The sequence below is a fragment of the Anoplophora glabripennis genome, unplaced genomic scaffold (assembly GCF_000390285.2).
Source record: "Anoplophora glabripennis isolate ALB-LARVAE unplaced genomic scaffold, Agla_2.0 scaffold7, whole genome shotgun sequence".
In the NCBI taxonomy this organism is placed as follows: domain Eukaryota; kingdom Metazoa; phylum Arthropoda; class Insecta; order Coleoptera; family Cerambycidae; genus Anoplophora; species Anoplophora glabripennis.
Window position 1 is genome coordinate 658748 of NW_019419456.1, and position 18579 is coordinate 677326.

An 18579-nucleotide genomic window follows, 5' to 3' on the forward strand; every position below is an offset into this window, starting at 1 on the left:
TAAATTTACTCCAAATGTGTGCCAAAAGATAGTCTATGATGAGACTTGAATCGTCTATAAGTTTTAGCTTGAGGCTACATTTCGTTTTCGAGTTTCGGTTGATTAAAGTTGTCATTTTTACATGGATTGTTGGATCGAGGTTACACCGCTAAAAAAAAATCGCTTGTACTTCACATGTGGCATATGTATTCCGAAGTACTTTTTCGCGCTGAGCACGAATTTGCTATTAGAATTGCTTCATCACCCTTCGGTCTTCATGAAATGACTGAAAAGCTTCAGAAAAATGAAGAATTTCGAAGAATCCAAGATTAATTCTTTGACTTCCAAATGACCTGTAGTCATAGAGATTAACGAACCTTTGATTTTAAATCAATGATTTCGTCAACCTTTCTGGGAAAGGTTTCTGAAGACCTTTCCCAGAATCTGAAGTCATAGAGATTAACGAACCTTTGATTTTAAATCAGCGACTTTGAAAACCCTATAACAATCCATGTAAAAATGACAACTTTAATCAACCGTAACTTGAAAACAAAATGCAGCCTCAAGCTAAAACTTATAGACGATTCAAGTCTCATCATAGACTATCTTTTGGCACACATTTGGAGTAAATTTATGAGGTCTCACAAAGGGGCGAAAATTTCGGTCGCTCTTTGGTTAGTGAACGGTTTCGAAAATACTACACCTATGTATGTTTTCAGCCACGAAATTTGAATAATTCTAAATATTTCGAGTATTCACCACCAAGAACGGCGGTGACAACAATTTTAACATTTTAACAGGCGACGTTTCGCATTGTATTAGGTAAGTCCTGTCCAAACTTGGATTTTTTTTATTAGAGGCCTCCATAGACCTTGCAGCAGCCCTGGGCCCACCCCAAGCTAAAATCCTAGCTGCGCCCATGCGAACTGTGAAAGTTTTTTTAGGTTATGGCACCGAAAACATCGAATATGTTTCTAAAATATAACACAAGTGTAAAGCGTTATTCTTTGTTGTACTAAGGGCCTGAGTGTTGGTGATGTACCATGTATGATGTATTAGAAACAATTTCCAGTGGTCAGACTAAGGCGCATTTGATTCGAAACGAAACATTTTGAAAAAACTCAATCTCCAAACATATCCTAAACCAGTAAAGAACACTTATTGAGCTTAATACTTAATATACTGTTACTGCGTACGTTCTTAATAAGCGAATTATTTACACTGCAAATTATGTAAAACAACTGCCATATTTGACATAAACGTAAATAAATACAATCAATCGTCTGTGTTTCATTTGAAAAATGTATACCTACATAACCACATAATTCCAAACATATAACCATGGGGACACGCAGGCACTGTTTGTCTTTGCTGCTTTGTATTCTATGTGTGTGGCGTACCTCAAAATTACAGATCCCTGAAATTTTCCTACCTGACAGAGTCAATTTGTAGTCATGTGAAAGTTGTAATTTGTCCTTTGCTAAATATGTTTTTTTTTTCTTTTCATGTGCCGTCTCTCCTTGCCGTGGACTATTCCTGGACTACAGAGCGCAGTTAGAGTAAGTATCCACATTCCAGATGTGTAATTAGTGCTTTAGTTTTGTTACGTGAACGATCGGTTAAAATCGTCTGTGCTGTCCCCAGAACTGGGGCGTACTTGAGTACAATGTATTCGGTACAATATTTGTTTAATCATCATTCAAGTACTGAATACTTTTCTGTATTCGAGTATGATGTATTCATGAACAGTATTCGATACAATATTTGTGCATTCATTCAAGTACTGAATACTTTTGTGTACTCGAGTATGATGATTCATGAACAGTATTCGGTACAATATTTGTGTATTCATTCAAGTACTGAATACTTTTATGTACTCGAGTACGATGTATTCATGAACAGTACTCGGTATAATATTTGTATAATCATCATTCAAGTACTGAATACTTTTATTTTGACAGTTTTTAGTATTCGTATTTATCACTCTTAGATATTCAGAATTCAGTACAGTCCGTACAATATTTGTCGAGATAGAATTCAATGAAAAGAATGAATCAATAAAGTTATGTTATCGCGTTATTTTCAGAATATTAAAATATATGTATAGTATACAGGGTTCTTCACGGTAAGTGGACTATTAAACGTTTCAGAGAAACCAAAAATAGTATGACTCTGAAATTGTGTTTACGGGGGTTATAAGATATGCCCTCTTCAATGAAAATAATGCCATCAACATAGCACTTCCGGTTATACCGGAAGTAGCTGTCAACTTTGTTATTTTAAATAGAACACCCCATATATTATTGCACTATCGACCAAATTGAATTAAAATACGACATAAATGTTGAAGCTTCGCTGTGCCTAAATCTAACCGTTTTCCAGATAATTGACATGTTAAAAAAATTAGAACTTGCAACTCAACACTTTCATTGAAAATTCTCCCTGTAGTGGCTAAAGATACTCCTGTAGCAGCTACAACAAGATTTTTTAATTTAGTCCAAGCGGTAGAACATTCGATGCGTTTGACTTCAAAAGTAATCTGTTTTGTTGTACAGAAAAATCCCAAATATTATGTAGAATAAGTATCCGAGTTTGCCTATTCCAAAAAAACATTGCTAAATTCGGGGGAACAGCAAACATACAAAAAGAACGAAAATTGACCAGTTTTTCGACATATTTTTTCGTGTAACATTGAAAGTAAGCCCTAAATAAAAAAGTCATGATTTATTTTTTGTTTATTTGACGATTTTCTATAAAGTTACGACATCTGCGAATCAAAAAAGTTAAATTTTGCATTAACATTGGGCGAAAAATAGTAGAAAATCATACGTACACTTGGAATAATTTTTAAAATAAGTAAATATTTATAAATACCGATGAAACTTTGTGAACAAATAGTAAAACATGTCAATTCTACCCTAAAAATTTTGCAACGATCGATAGCGTGGTTTTCGATTGTCAGAATTGTTAATTAAGAAAATTTCAAAAAGTTCGCGTAGCATGGATTTAAATTAAGGTTTAGAAAGGGCACACAATTTTTTAGGGATACTTGTCATAATAAACAACGATCAATACTAAAAATACCTATTTTTACACTTCTATAACCGTTTAGATTTTTTTTTAATTTTTCAGCATTTTACTTTATAAACAATTATTTATTGCCCAAGAAATTTTCTATACAATTGAGAAAATCTTGCACACATAAAAACTACGTCATAACCCCTTGCTTTTTAGCCAAATACGACAGCATTCTACTGTGTAGATTCTGAGATATAGAAGAAAATTTTGTTATACTTCAATGAATTAACACAGAGATCATTAAAATCAGGAAATATGTATTTTTTTAATTTAATAATTAAAACGTGAATTTCGTGAAATGCAATTGATGCACACAAACTAATAAAACTTGATTACCATAATATAACTATATTTTAAAAGCATAGAAAAGTGGCCAAATTCTTTAAACTCAAAATTCGTGTAAAAATTATTTATTTTATTGATTTTTGATGACATATTCGTACTCCTCTAATCTTGCTATATCAAAATAAAATAATATATATATTTAAATATCATATTCAGACTGTTGAAATATGTATATACGTAAAGAATTTTTTTCATTGAGAAAAATGCAATAGCATGGGGTAAAATATACAGTATGTATATTTAATGCATAAATAATAAACTTTGTTTATAACAGCCCCCTCCCCCACTTTTCGTGTTTCGAGTCACTTTCCGCGCGTGCGAGCGACAGCTTTTCCGCTGATTTATCTATGTTGCCGATAACTTATGGATATGAAAATTTTTTCCAGTTTAGAACTGAGAAAAACGAAGATTATTGCTAAATTGTTTATAAAATAATGGTAAATGTCGATAAACTTTGACCGATTATATCTCGAGAACCAATGAACGGAATTTAACTTTTTTTTTAAAGAAGCGTCTTTCCGAGTACTTTAAAATTATAATTTTTGAAAAAAACTAAATTGCAACTTTAAAAATTTACTGTGGTCGTCATTTCAATTTTTCAAAAACCATTTGAGGTTGAGCTATGTGAAAAAAATTTCAAGTATCTAGATGCTTTATTTGAGACTGCGCGACAATTTGAAAATTCAAAAAAAATTTTCAAAATTTTTTTCAAAAAATTATTTTACGAAAACTATATAAGTAATTGATTTTAATGAAATTTGGTGTTATTTTATTATACACTAAAGTTTTTTTTGTCAAAATTAGAATGCCCTAGGAGCAATTAAAATATTTTAAAAAATTATCCAAAAAACTTTTTATTANTCAATCTTGCGTCCATTTCTAAAGTAGGACTCTATGATAAACACTTTTTGTTCTTGAGAAAACACCATTTTAAACGCTTTTTGAAACGAAAATATTCAAATTGATAGCGGCGATATAGCGCTTTGACAGATGACGTTTAAGTTCATTTGCTATACGCTACGCCCTACGTCCAAATTTTCAGAACCAACTTGACCACGTTTTTATTTGAACGCTCGTTATAAATATATTTTAAAAGCATAGAAAAGTGGCAAAATTCTTTAAACTCAAAATTCGTGTAAAAATTATTTACATATTTATTGATTTTTGATGACCTATTCGTACTCCTCTCATTTTGCTATATCAAAATAAAAAAAAGGTATTTAAATAATTGTAATACTATAACTAAATACATTCATATTCAAACTGTTGAAATATATACGTAAAGAAATTTATTCATTGAGAAAAATTCAATAGCATAGGGTAAAATATACAGTATGTATATTTAATGCATAAATAATAAACTTTGTTTATAACAAAATATGTGCAAATTAGACAGTTGGCATTACGATATTCGAATTCCTTGGCTCGTGAGACATCGGATTAAAAAAAAGATCGAAATTGGTCCATTAGAAGCCGAGATATGAACCTCCAAATTCAGCCTCGGAGCGAAAGCCCCCTCCCCCACTTTTCGTGTTTCGAGTCACATTCCGCGCGTGCCAGCGACAGCTTTTCCGCTGGTTTATCTATGTTGCCGATAACATATGGATATGAAAATTTTTTCCAGCTTAGATCTCGGAAAAACGAAGATTATTGCTAAATTGTTTATAAATTAATGGTAAATGCCGATAAACTTTGACCGCTTATATCTCGAGAACCAATGAAGAACGGAATTTAACTTTTTTTTTTAAAGAAGTGTCTTTCCGAGTACTTTAAAATTATAATTTTTGAAAAAAACTAAATTGCAAATTGATAAATGTAATTTAATTGTTTAAAAATAAAAAAAGTGTTAACTTTAAAAATTTACTGTGGTCGTCATTTCAATTTTTCAAAAACCATGTAAGGTTGAGCGGTCTTTTCTATGTGAAAAAAATTTCAAGTATCTATACTCCGCGGTAGAAATTATAGAGAGTGACTCATCGCTAGCTTTTGGACTAGTAATGGAGATGAAGCGTGCCGGGAACGAAAATCCATCGGTGTGTCTGCGTAAAAGGCAACAAAATATAGATAATATTGAAAAAAGATAATAAAACATAACATCTAATATTTTTTTACGGGTTGCTATAACCGGCACTTTGATCCATTTTAATTATTACAGCTTTTTAAAACGTCCCAATGTGTTTTTTTAATTTATAAATTTATTATAGCCATTGAATTAGACCTCTAGTCTACGCTTATGCTATGACGTTTCTCAGGACGGATAAATCAAGTCTGCAAAAGACAGAGATAGAATATAGATCGACGTTCAGTGTAATTCAGTCTATAGACGATTATAGATTCTATCGATGTGCGTAGTGAGCGGCACAAAGATAAATAATATTGAACCGTTATAAAAATCATTTTATATTTTATGCGCATTATAGTAATAGTGTATTTATATTATGTCTTAGTCACTCTCTCTCGACCGCGGAGTATAGCCCTGTTTCTCACCCGCAAACTTATTCCTCTCGACGATAATTTGATATATAATATTCTAACCTAACAAAATGTCTTATTTCATATTTATACTTATTCCAGTTCGAAGTATCATTATTTAATTTTTGTGTTTAACCTCAGAAACATCGTACTTCGTCTTTAATACAACAATACTTTTATTCAACAAATATGAGTACTCGAATACAAGTATTCCGATTCGAGTACCCTTTGAGTATTGTATCCAGGATTCAAGTAATCTTAGATATTCCTTCAACGGAGTATTCAGTATTCATAGACTCAAAAGTTCTTCTGTAATCGTACCCAGCTCTGGCCGTCCCCGGTCAGAAGCGGGATTCGCAAGGGTTCCCCAAAAATTATAGACATTTTTCCATTAAACCCGATAATATACCTTGCCGGGGAATATGAGCGGTTGTGAATGCTTTATCTTCCCCGCCAGTGCGGTTTTTACTCGCTGCCATATAAATCTGGGATGAGCCGGGGTGGTCGGTGGCCGGGATCGAGGATTTATTGCCGGAGTAAAAGAATAAACAGGTGGCATCCGATCGATAACTCGGTTACTAAGTAAAGAGGCGATCCGCTGGATGGGTTCTAATAAAGGGGGATTAATTTTATTAATGAATTTTGCCCACGTTGAAGTGGCGAAGGTGAGTCGTGGAATTATTGGGGTACGAAGCCGGAAAATTGACTTATGAAGCGGTTAGAGGGATGAAGTTGGGATCGAGTGTAATTACGAGGTGACGCAACCCCCGGTACGGTGGTGATGTGTGAACTGTCGAGGAAGAATTGTCTGACGCGGTAAAGTTACAACTTAAGACCATTTTTTTGTTTGAATTTGCTTTTAGGATAAAGACATGGGGTGACCACGAACCTCGCAATTCATTTTTAGATTAGAGATGTAATGATTCTGAAAAAACAAACTGAAAAATGGAAGATACTGTTTACATATTTTCCGAAATTCAAAACAAATATAGGTACATGAAAAACACTTATTTTTTTCTGTATACAGGATGTTTCACCAAAAGGGATTCTTCTGTAACACTGTAACTGTAAAATTTATAATAGAAATGGTTTTAATAAAAGTTGTCTGGAATCTTGTAGACCATGTAAAGAAAATATTTTTAGCTTTACAGGGCGTTCCATTTCGCGTGGGCGCTACATAAGTTTGTTATTTTAAATGGAACACCATGTATATAAAATTGCGTTTTTCACTTCCTTAGTTAATATTACAGTTTATTACATGTACATGGTGCGTAAAACTTACCGTTTTCGAGATAATCAGTTGTTTTTGAAAAAAATCTCGATTTCAGCCCTCTAAATGAGGCTAGATAGCGTCTAAACGGTAAGAATTAGAAACCTGCAGTTTTCACAGTTTGTTTTGGCATAAATTACTCTTGTCATGTGTAAACAAAACGTGTACGTTATTCAGACTCGGAAATACTGAGAACTACATTTAATAATCTTACGTGTTGAAAAACTTTTTTTTCAAATCGAATAACCCATATTAATTGTAATGCGTGAATACAAAATTGAATGCCCTTTCGACTGATATCAGGTTGTCCATACTTATCTCCAACAGTTTTCCAGAAAAATCAGGTTCTTTTCCAAAGTCCGAAAAAGTAGCTATGTAACAGCATCAAGAAGGCCTTGCAATTGTATTAGTACAACGTCGACACATAGGATTTTACAAAAGCACAGCGCAGCACATCCTTATCGCATCCAATTACACCAAGAGTTACTAAAAGTAGACTTTCAACGGAGACTGGAGCTTTGTAGTGGGCACTTGAGATGTTAAATCAAGATGATGATTTATTTAAATGAAATGGGTCATGTTCTCGGATGAGGCTACTTTTAATAAAAATGGTTTCGTTAATAGTCATAATTACCATTATTATAACACACTCACCAATTCCGGTCAACTCATAGCCAAAGATGGTCTTTGAACGTGTGGGGAGCAATTTTGGGACCGCATGTCATAGGGCCATTCTTTTTTGACCAGCATCTAACTGGAGCAGTTTATTTAAACTTTTAACAAACACTCTAGAAGATTTGTTAAGCGACATTCCTTTAGCTATACTTCGAAGAATGTGCATGCATCATGATGGTGCTCCACCTCACAATACCGTTTCGGTTCATCAGTTTTTACACGAAATTTATCCCAACAGATGAATTGAACGCGGGGGACCAGTGAGTTGGCCTTCAAGGTATCCAGATATGACAAGTTGCGACTTCGTTTTATGGGGATTTATAAAAAGCAAAGTTTACGTTACACCACCAACTATCGCGGAAGATAGGTGGCAGCGCATTACAGTAGCATTTCAAGAAATTACGCCAGACATGCTGACCAATGTTGAACAGTCTTTTAAAAACCGAATTCGTTTGTGTATTAATCACAATGGAGGACACTTCGAGCAATTGATGTAAATCAGCGGTCTAAATATTCTTCTCCTTATTGTGTTCCAGTTTCAGTTTGTTTCGTTTTGCGTTTTGTTTTAGTTGTTGTTAGTGATTTTCTTTTGTTTGTCAAACCACTTTTTAAACATGCTAGTAAATATTGACACCATCANATTCAGACTGTTGAAATATGTATATACGTAAAGAATTTTTTTCATTGAGAAAAATGCAATAGCATGGGGTAAAATATACAGTATGTATATTTAATGCATAAATAATAAACTTTGTTTATAACAGCCCCCTCCCCCACTTTTCGTGTTTCGAGTCACTTTCCGCGCGTGCGAGCGACAGCTTTTCCGCTGATTTATCTATGTTGCCGATAACTTATGGATATGAAAATTTTTTCCAGTTTAGAACTGAGAAAAACGAAGATTATTGCTAAATTGTTTATAAAATAATGGTAAATGTCGATAAACTTTGACCGATTATATCTCGAGAACCAATGAACGGAATTTAACTTTTTTTTTAAAGAAGCGTCTTTCCGAGTACTTTAAAATTATAATTTTTGAAAAAAACTAAATTGCAACTTTAAAAATTTACTGTGGTCGTCATTTCAATTTTTCAAAAACCATTTGAGGTTGAGCTATGTGAAAAAAATTTCAAGTATCTAGATGCTTTATTTGAGACTGCGCGACAATTTGAAAATTCAAAAAAAATTTTCAAAATTTTTTTCAAAAAATTATTTTACGAAAACTATATAAGTAATTGATTTTAATGAAATTTGGTGTTATTTTATTATACACTAAAGTTTTTTTTGTCAAAATTAGAATGCCCTAGGAGCAATTAAAATATTTTAAAAAATTATCCAAAAAACTTTTTTTTCATCAATTATTGCTATTTTGCAACATCGGTAATAAATTTAAACATTTTTAACTTACAATATATTGTGCAAAATTCAATTCTAAAACTTTTTTCTCTTCGATATTCTTCCAAAATGCATAGGTTCGAAGATATAAGTAAAAAACTCAGATAAAATAGGTAGTTTTTAAAATTTTTAAACATTTTTGCAATTTTGAAAATGTTCCGGATCTCGCCCAGATCTAGAGATCTACACTTTTATTATGTTAGTTGTACTGAAAGTAAAATAATTATACCCGTTAAACACGATACCCTTGGACTGGGAATGAAATTCCTTTCGTTTATTTTTCTCATTCATTGATTTATTTTAATGAGAAATTACACTGAAAATTCACAGGACGATACACTTACGAAGAAACACGCCTTCGCAACTGCAAAACATTATTCAATGACCTGTATTATGCCGTAAAAAGTAAAATAATAATTTTTTTAATAACCTTTTAAGGTTTTGGGGGAGAAATATAAAAATTTTCTTAATCCGAATTGCTCTAATTTTTCTAAGAAAAACATTTCCATATGATGCATAACTTTTTAGATAACATTAAATATAATCCGCCATATTTTGATACTTTTTTAACTGCAGTAGGTACTAAATTTATCAAAAAATTGATAGTCAATTTAAAAATATACAGGTAGTCTTGAACAGGATTAAGTTTGCGGGTGAGTTAGACATGCACATTTGACATTGGAACGAGAGCGTCTCAAAGGGGAGAGGGAAATTTTCCACATTAACACAACTAGTCCTGTTTCTCACCCGCAAACTTATTCCTCTCGGCGATATTTTGACATATAATATTCTAACCTAACAAAATGTCTTATTTCATATTTATACTTATTCCAGTTCGAAGTATCATTATTTAATTTTTGTGTTTAACCTCAGAAACATCGTACTTCGTCTTTAATACAACAATACTTTTATTCAACAAATATGAGTACTCGAATACAAGTATTCCGATTCGAGTACCCTTTGAGTATTGTATCCAGGATTCAAGTAATCTTAGATATTCCTTCAACGGAGTATTCAGTATTCATAGATTCAAAAGTTCTTCTGTAATCGTACCCAGCTCTGGCCGTCCCCGGTCAGAAGCGGGATTCGCAAGGGTTCCCCAAAAATTATAGACATTTTTCCATTAAACCCGATAATATACCTTGCCGGGGAATATGAGCGGTTGTGAATGCTTTATCTTCCCCGCCAGTGCGGTTTTTACTCGCTGCCATATAAATCTGGGATGAGCCGGGGTGGTCGGTGGCCGGGATCGAGGATTTATTGCCGGAGTAAAAGAATAAACAGGTGGCATCCGATCGATAACTCGGTTACTAAGTAAAGAGGCGATCCGCTGGATGGGTTCTAATAAAGGGGGATTAATTTTATTAATGAATTTTGCCCACGTTGAAGTGGCGAAGGTGAGTCGTGGAATTATTGGGGTACGAAGCCGGAAAATTGACTTATGAAGCGGTTAGAGGGATGAAGTTGGGATCGAGTGTAATTACGAGGTGACGCAACCCCCGGTACGGTGGTGATGTGTGAACTGTCGAGGAAGAATTGTCTGACGCGGTAAAGTTACAACTTAAGACCATTTTTTTGTTTGAATTTGCTTTTAGGATAAAGACATGGGGTGACCACGAACCTCGCAATTCATTTTTAGATTAGAGATGTAATGATTCTGAAAAAACAAACTGAAAAATGGAAGATACTGTTTACATATTTTCCGAAATTCAAAACAAATATAGGTACATGAAAAACACTTATTTTTTTCTGTATACAGGATGTTTCACCAAAAGGGATTCTTCTGTAACACTGTAACTGTAAAATTTATAATAGAAATGGTTTTAATAAAAGTTGTCTGGAATCTTGTAGACCATGTAAAGAAAATATTTTTAGCTTTACAGGGCGTTCCATTTCGCGTGGGCGCTACATAAGTTTGTTATTTTAAATGGAACACCATGTATATAAAATTGCGTTTTTCACTTCCTTAGTTAATATTACAGTTTATTACATGTACATGGTGCGTAAAACTTACCGTTTTCGAGATAATCAGTTGTTTTTGAAAAAAATCTCGATTTCAGCCCTCTAAATGAGGCTAGATAGCGTCTAAACGGTAAGAATTAGAAACCTGCAGTTTTCACAGTTTGTTTTGGCATAAATTACTCTTGTCATGTGTAAACAAAACGTGTACGTTATTCAGACTCGGAAATACTGAGAACTACATTTAATAATCTTACGTGTTGAAAAACTTTTTTTTCAAATCGAATAACCCATATTAATTGTAATGCGTGAATACAAAATTGAATGCCCTTTCGACTGATATCAGGTTGTCCATACTTATCTCCAATAGTTTTCCAGAAAAATCAGGTTCTTTTCCAAAGTCCGAAAAAGTAGCTATGTAACAGCATCAAGAAGGCCTTGCAATTGTATTAGTACAACGTCGACACATAGGATTTTACAAAAGCACAGCGCAGCACATCCTTATCGCATCCAATTACACCAAGAGTTACTAAAAGTAGACTTTCAACGGAGACTGGAGCTTTGTAGTGGGCACTTGAGATGTTAAATCAAGATGATGATTTATTTAAATGAAATGGTCATGTTCTCGGATGAGGCTACTTTTAATAAAAATGGTTTCGTTAATAGTCATAATTACCATTATTATAACACACTCACCAATTCCGGTCAACTCATAGCCAAAGATGGTCTTTGAACGTGTGGGGAGCAATTTTGGGACCGCATGTCATAGGGCCATTCTTTTTTGACCAGCATCTAACTGGAGCAGTTTATTTAAACTTTTAACAAACACTCTAGAAGATTTGTTAAGCGACATTCCTTTAGCTATACTTCGAAGAATGTGCATGCATCATGATGGTGCTCCACCTCACAATACCGTTTCGGTTCATCAGTTTTTACACGAAATTTATCCCAACAGATGAATTGAACGCGGGGGACCAGTGAGTTGGCCTTCAAGGTATCCAGATATGACAAGTTGCGACTTCGTTTTATGGGGATTTATAAAAGGCAAAGTTTACGTTACACCACCAACTATCGCGGAAGATAGGTGGCAGCGCATTACAGTAGCATTTCAAGAAATTACGCCAGACATGCTGACCAATGTTGAACAGTCTTTTAAAAACCGAATTCGTTTGTGTATTAATCACAATGGAGGACACTTCGAGCAATTGATGTAAATCAGCGGTCTAAATATTCTTCTCCTTATTGTGTTCCAGTTTCAGTTTGTTTCGTTTTGCGTTTTGTTTTAGTTGTTGTTAGTGATTTTCTTTTGTTTGTCAAACCACTTTTTAAACATGCTAGTAAATATTGACACCATCAGTCCAAGGTCTGATAAAATGTGAGAGAAAAGTGGTTTTGCATGGCCTTCTTGACGCTGTTACATACTTTTTCGGACTTTAGAAAAGAACTGATTTTTCTGGAAAACTGAAAGATAGGTATGGACAACCTTATACCAGTCGAAAGAGCATTCAATTTTGCATTTACATGACAATTAACATGGGTCATTCCATTTGAAGAAAAAAGTTTTTCAACTAGTGAGATTATTAAATGTAGGTCTCAATATTTCCGAGTCAGAATAGGGTACACGTTTTGCTCACAGATGACAAGATAGAGTAATTTATGCCAAAACGAACGTGATTTTTACCAAAACAACTGATATCTCGAAAAGGTTTTAAACACCATGAGCATTTAATAAACTATACCTAATATTAACCAAGGAATTCAAAAATGCAATAATATAATAAATTTATGTAGCGTGCATGCGAAAGGGAACACCCTGTAAAGCTAAAAATATTTTATTTCCAGTATGCAGGGTGTTCTATTTTAAATAACGCACTACAATATCTTCTTATGAAAGCACTTTGGTGAAAAACTTTTTAGATAAAAGTTGTAGAGTTCTGAGGGGGAAATTAAATGGTGACCTTGACCCAAAGGTCAATCGTAGAGGTCATTAGAGACCGGAAATGGATAAGGTGGAATATTTTACATGCATATATGTCTTTATGTTATGGGTCAAAGTGACTAACAGGTTATTTTAAGGTAAATTAGTGTTCTGAGAAAGCTTTTGTGACGAAGGAATCTAGCTTGATGGGATCATACGATAATGACCTTGACCATGACCTGGAGGTCAAGCTTAAAGGTTATTTGAAGGTCAGGGTCAAATCCCAGTCAAGGCAAGATCGCTATAACCCGGCCAGTCAAGGCAAGATGGCTTCGACCAGGCTAGTCAAGGCAAAATCGCTTCGACACGGTCAGTCAAGGCAAGATCGATTCGATCCGGGGTAATCTAAAAATACCATGTACGCTGAAGGACCTGCTACGAGAAAAAATATGATAGAGCGCATAATAAGAGCGTGTCGAAACATTCTTAGAAATGTACTTTAATCGTCCATTACAAATTTTGAAAACCGCAGTTCAGTTATGCATTAATAAAACATGGTCTCAAATCTCTGACTTGTCAGTTTAGTAAAAATTTATTATTTATAAAAAATTCAACAAAAGGGTTGACAAAAACGTCATACGCAGCTTCCGTTAGGGGTGAATTTGTTGATGAACTTTTCTAATTAAATATTTTAAGACCGGTCCTGGAATTTCTGAATGTCTGAGAATATTGGTCTAAAACAGCCAACAATACAGGGTGATTCAGTAATAATGTCATTAATTTTAACCACGTACTTGGAAGGTGTAATAAAGACAGAAAATCAAAAAAAAATGTTTTTTCTCGACCTTTTAAAAAATAAGCAAATTACCCTGTAACTACCGCTAATTCAGTGCCCTCACATTTTCTGACCAGGACGACCCGTGTTGGCGGAATACAAAACATTCGAATATTGAAGTGAAACAGCATTGCCAGATCAGAACCATATAAATAATAATAAAATATTCAAATCTACCACCGTTAATAGTATCTTCCGGATTATTTTCTGGCAAATTTGGAGATACGTATAGAGAGGGGATATGTAGAAAGTATGCAGAATGCAATACAACCCGCAGTTTATTTCGGATTGTTTCGCGTGTCAGTCGTAATGACTAAGAATGCTGCTGCAACCGAATATCGGAGGCGTTTCACTCATAGACGTTTTTCAAGTCCACGAATCTTCGTGCGAGTTTTGCAACGTCTTCGCGATACCGGGTCTTTGACACCGCAACGAGTAGTTGAGAAGCAACCTAATATTTCGACAAGAACCATTTAAAGGCGTTTGAGGACATCCCAAAGCAAGGTCTGGAGAAAAAATAAGAGTTTCTGAAATACAACCGTTTATTTATTATGTCTAATACAAGGAAAATGTTTAAATTTGGCAGCGTCGCTTCAGGCCGACTTGGGAGCTGTAAATGTATCAATGCCGGCCGCCAGCGGTCAGGAGCAGTCCGAAATAACGATTTGAAACATTTTTTTTTCAACCTAAATATGCATTTTAAATTTTTTTTATTAACGTACTCGTATACTACTCATGTTTCCTATCTTTCCTTAAAATTAGTGGCATTATGACTGAATTACCCTGTATATAGTTCCACCTAAAAATTAGATAACTTGAACAAACCTTTCAAAGTTTGCCAACACCCTATACATTATTACTCATTATTTTAGTACAAACCACTGTAAAAAAATTTGCCTTCGTTAACCTTTCATCCTTTGCTAAAGCTGTAGCGAATGCCCCGTGAAATAGAATAAATCCTCGAGCACTAAATAACGACATCTAGCACAAAGTGTCTCCGGTAATTGAAGTAGAGCTCCGACTCTTGTTGAAATTAAGGAACGACCTCCGCGTTTTCGGTTCGACAACGCACAGCCCCGAGGCTCGGGGATGGCGATAAAATTTTATTACCGACAATCTTATACAGATTAGACTTAAGTCGCAACACAATCCGGGCGTAAGAGAACACCTAAAATTTCTAAATGGGCCGTAAAAGTAGGCGTAAAAGTATGATGGAGTTCATTTTTAAGAAACGGGGGCCTCGTAAACTTTCTTTGATGTGAAAATTTTTACTATTCCAAAATGCAAGAGGCAATACCAAAAGGTTACTTTAGTTTTTAAATCAAACAATTCGTACATAAAACTGATTTGATTTTTTTATAACTTAATAAATTTAGAAAATAAAACGTTTAATAAAACATTATTCGAAGACTCCACCAAATTTAAAGACGAGCAAAGAATTCATTATAGTTTCGTCTAACCAGGTTCCCAAATACGCTGTTTTACCTGGTCGGTGTTATTGTCCAAAGGTCTGCTCTACATAATTTGTTTGAGTGTACCCCACAAGTAATTGATTGATTGATTAGTTACAGAATTATCAAAAATTTAATGTTTAATAACACATTAATAGCGATTTCCTGGTAAACGGTTACATTTGGCGGCTTGAAAAAGAATACATAATTTTTTCTGATATTGTTTCGCTCAAGAGAAAAAAGTATTGAACAAAACAAATTTTAAGTTCTAGGTAAATGCCCTCTAACGACGCATAATGAAACTTTTCTCTGACTGGTCCTTCATCTACTTTAGAAATATAGAGTTGGACGCGACTTTTTGTTTCAGCAAGCTGAATTTATAGATGCTAAACATTATGTACAATAACATACTAGTTTCCACAGTAATAAAAATGGGGGGAAGATTGTTTACAGGGCGGTTAATTGTATAATTTTTACGTAAATTCAGGTTTTTCGCTTATAACTATTTTTCGTTCATTTCCACGAGAAAACAGTAAAGTACTTTTTTTCGTCTTCAAAAGACCTACAAAACGAGCCCTCGAGCGTCAAAAAATATTGATTAGATCACAAGTTATAAACAGAAGAAGTTTATTTATGACTTTTGAATTAAATATTTATAAACTGTGTTATTATTACCAGAACGTTTTGGCGTCGCATCCTTTCATTCCTTATCAATGTCTAATAACTCACACGAAATCTGGAATCGGTAAGCTGAATAGTTTACAATTTATGGCCTTATAAACAAATTAACTAATTATTAGTTTGGACGATCCCGAGGATCTTCCACAATCGCATAGATTTTTTTCATGGTAGATTTCATAATAATATATCGAAATCTATAATTTTTTTTTGTTAATTTCAAATTTGCAACCTGGATAATTTTTTATTTTTTAGCCTTAGTTGCAAAATGAAATATACGACCATGAGCGTGATATAGTTATATATTATTACATATTCGGATAGCTTACGAAAAGAGCTTTAAGTTAAAAAAAAAATCGTCAAGATTCGTTGAAAAACAATGGAGACTGTCAAATATATTATTTTCAAGCGAATTTCCCTTATTTAACGGCAGGACTATGAATATTATCGACATTTTCTTCGGATTCGCTGTCGTTCGCTTCCCCCACCCTTCCGCCGCACCACGGCTCGCCGAAAATCAAGCGACCCACTGACTTTTGACAATATTTCTTATGCACTTAACATACTTCCACAAATAAAATATTTTTAGCTGGGAAAGTACTCGGGTTGCCGGTTTTGACAGTATTTTTTTGCTGCTACCAACCTAATTTGTTTAACAATATGCCTTCAACTTTGACAGTCTGTAACTCCGTTGTTTTTCAACAAATCTTGACGATTTTTTTTAACGTAAAACTCTTTTCATAAGATTTCCGAATATGTAATAATATATAACTATATCACACTCGTGTGTCGTATATTTCATTTTGCAACTAAGGCTAAAAAATAAAAAAAAATTCCAGATTGCTTTGAAATTAAAAAAAAGTGAATGATTTCAACGTATTATTATGAAATCTGTTTTTTCAAAAAGCCTATCAAATGAACTCAGTCATTATTTGACTTCATTTTTACAACACTTTTCAGTTTCACCTCGTGCCTCCTCGAACGCTAAAGCATTTATTAAATTCCAGAAGCGCCGACATTCAGCGGCGACGAAATTAAATTTGTTATAAAGATAAGGGCCCTCTAAAGTTGCCCGATGTCCCAGAGAAATTAGTACAATGTTTAATTAAACTATACCCTAATAGCCTTAAGTTTGTGGGTCACTAAAATTAGCATATCTATACATAGAATGTGCAGTGGAGGAACAATTGTAAAAGAATTATTCGCCCTGTATTGTTCGACCAAAGTCAGTTTATCCGCGAGATGTGCAACGGATTTCGTTCCTTAACCCTCAAGGTCACACTAGTGCGAATTCACACCACCGTTTTCTTTAAACAGCTGACATTTCTCCCCCCACCAAGATAATTCATTCTATAGCCCAAACAGTAGAGCCGTACCACAGCTGGAATCAGTCTGTTATTGTGGGCAAAACTAGAGAGTTGCAAAATCCGATCTGTGCGAATTCGCACTAGTGTGACTTTAGTGTGGGCAAAAGTGTGGCTAAATTTATATCAAATAATCTAGAAATAAAATGAATTGAAATGCAAATTTACGAATTTTTTTACTTCATTTTTCGTGTCGAACAGACTAGAACATTGTTTATCTAGTTATTGCTAATAATTTGTCGATCATTTTTTTTTCATTAATAATTTAATTGTAACATGTATTTGTCGATATTTATGGATAATATTGTTTAAATTAATATTCGTATACAAAAAAAGTGCAAAATAAACATCAATTTATAGAAATGGAGCCACAGAAAACACAACTTCAAAAAATGCCTATATTCGAGATACCAGAGAAAATCGATAATATCATTTTATCAATATGGGATATTTGTTTTCTTAAAAATATAGACTTTGAACTTCAAAATCCGTTTTTTATTTTTTCTCTAGCCATACATGGCGTTAATGAACTTATGTCAAATATTTTTGCCACATGTGCGTTATGTCAAAATGAGGTAAATACACGGATCTATGTTGAGTAAAATGTAATTTTAAAATCTGACTTACCTGAACATTGTAAAATGCCACCTTTTGAGAACTGCTGATTTTCATAGAAGATGTTCGATGTACCCACCATTTACTTGCACACAAGCTTCAGCTCGACGTACCCAATTCGCTCGCACGCGTTGCAACATTGCCACGTCCTCTCGAATCGTATTACAAGCTTTGTCAATACGATGTCGCAGTTGTCACGAACTTCCGTGGAATACACAACACTTTTCACATATCCCCACAAAAAGAAGTCTAAAGAGGTGAGGTCCGGGGACCGGGGGCCATCTAACTAGACTACCGCGGCCTATCTAGCGATCGGGAAAAGTAATGTTTAGAAAATCAAGCACTCTGTGAAAAAAGTGGGCGGGGGCTCCGTCATGCAGTAGCCACATATTTTACCAAATATTTAATGACACGTCTTCCAATAACTCTGGCAAGCCACTTTGCAAAAGATCTAGATATGAAGCACCGTCTAAGTGTCTAGGCAATTCAAAAGGTCCTATTAAAGTGTCATTAACGATACCGGGCCACATGTACACTGGAAACTCTTG

At 34.1% G+C, this 18579-nt stretch overlaps 1 protein-coding gene across 1 annotated transcript in view; it reads left to right on the plus strand.

The window, feature by feature from the left end:
* The first annotated feature begins 1530 nt into the window (after window positions 1–1530).
* LOC108910639 (synaptotagmin-7) overlaps window positions 1531–18579 on the plus strand; it is a 49567-nt gene continuing 32518 nt past the window's right edge. The window contains exon 1 of the mRNA XM_023456887.1: window positions 1531–1538. The gene's annotated coding sequence lies outside the window, so the exon portion shown is untranslated. The remainder of the gene's footprint in view (window positions 1539–18579) is intronic.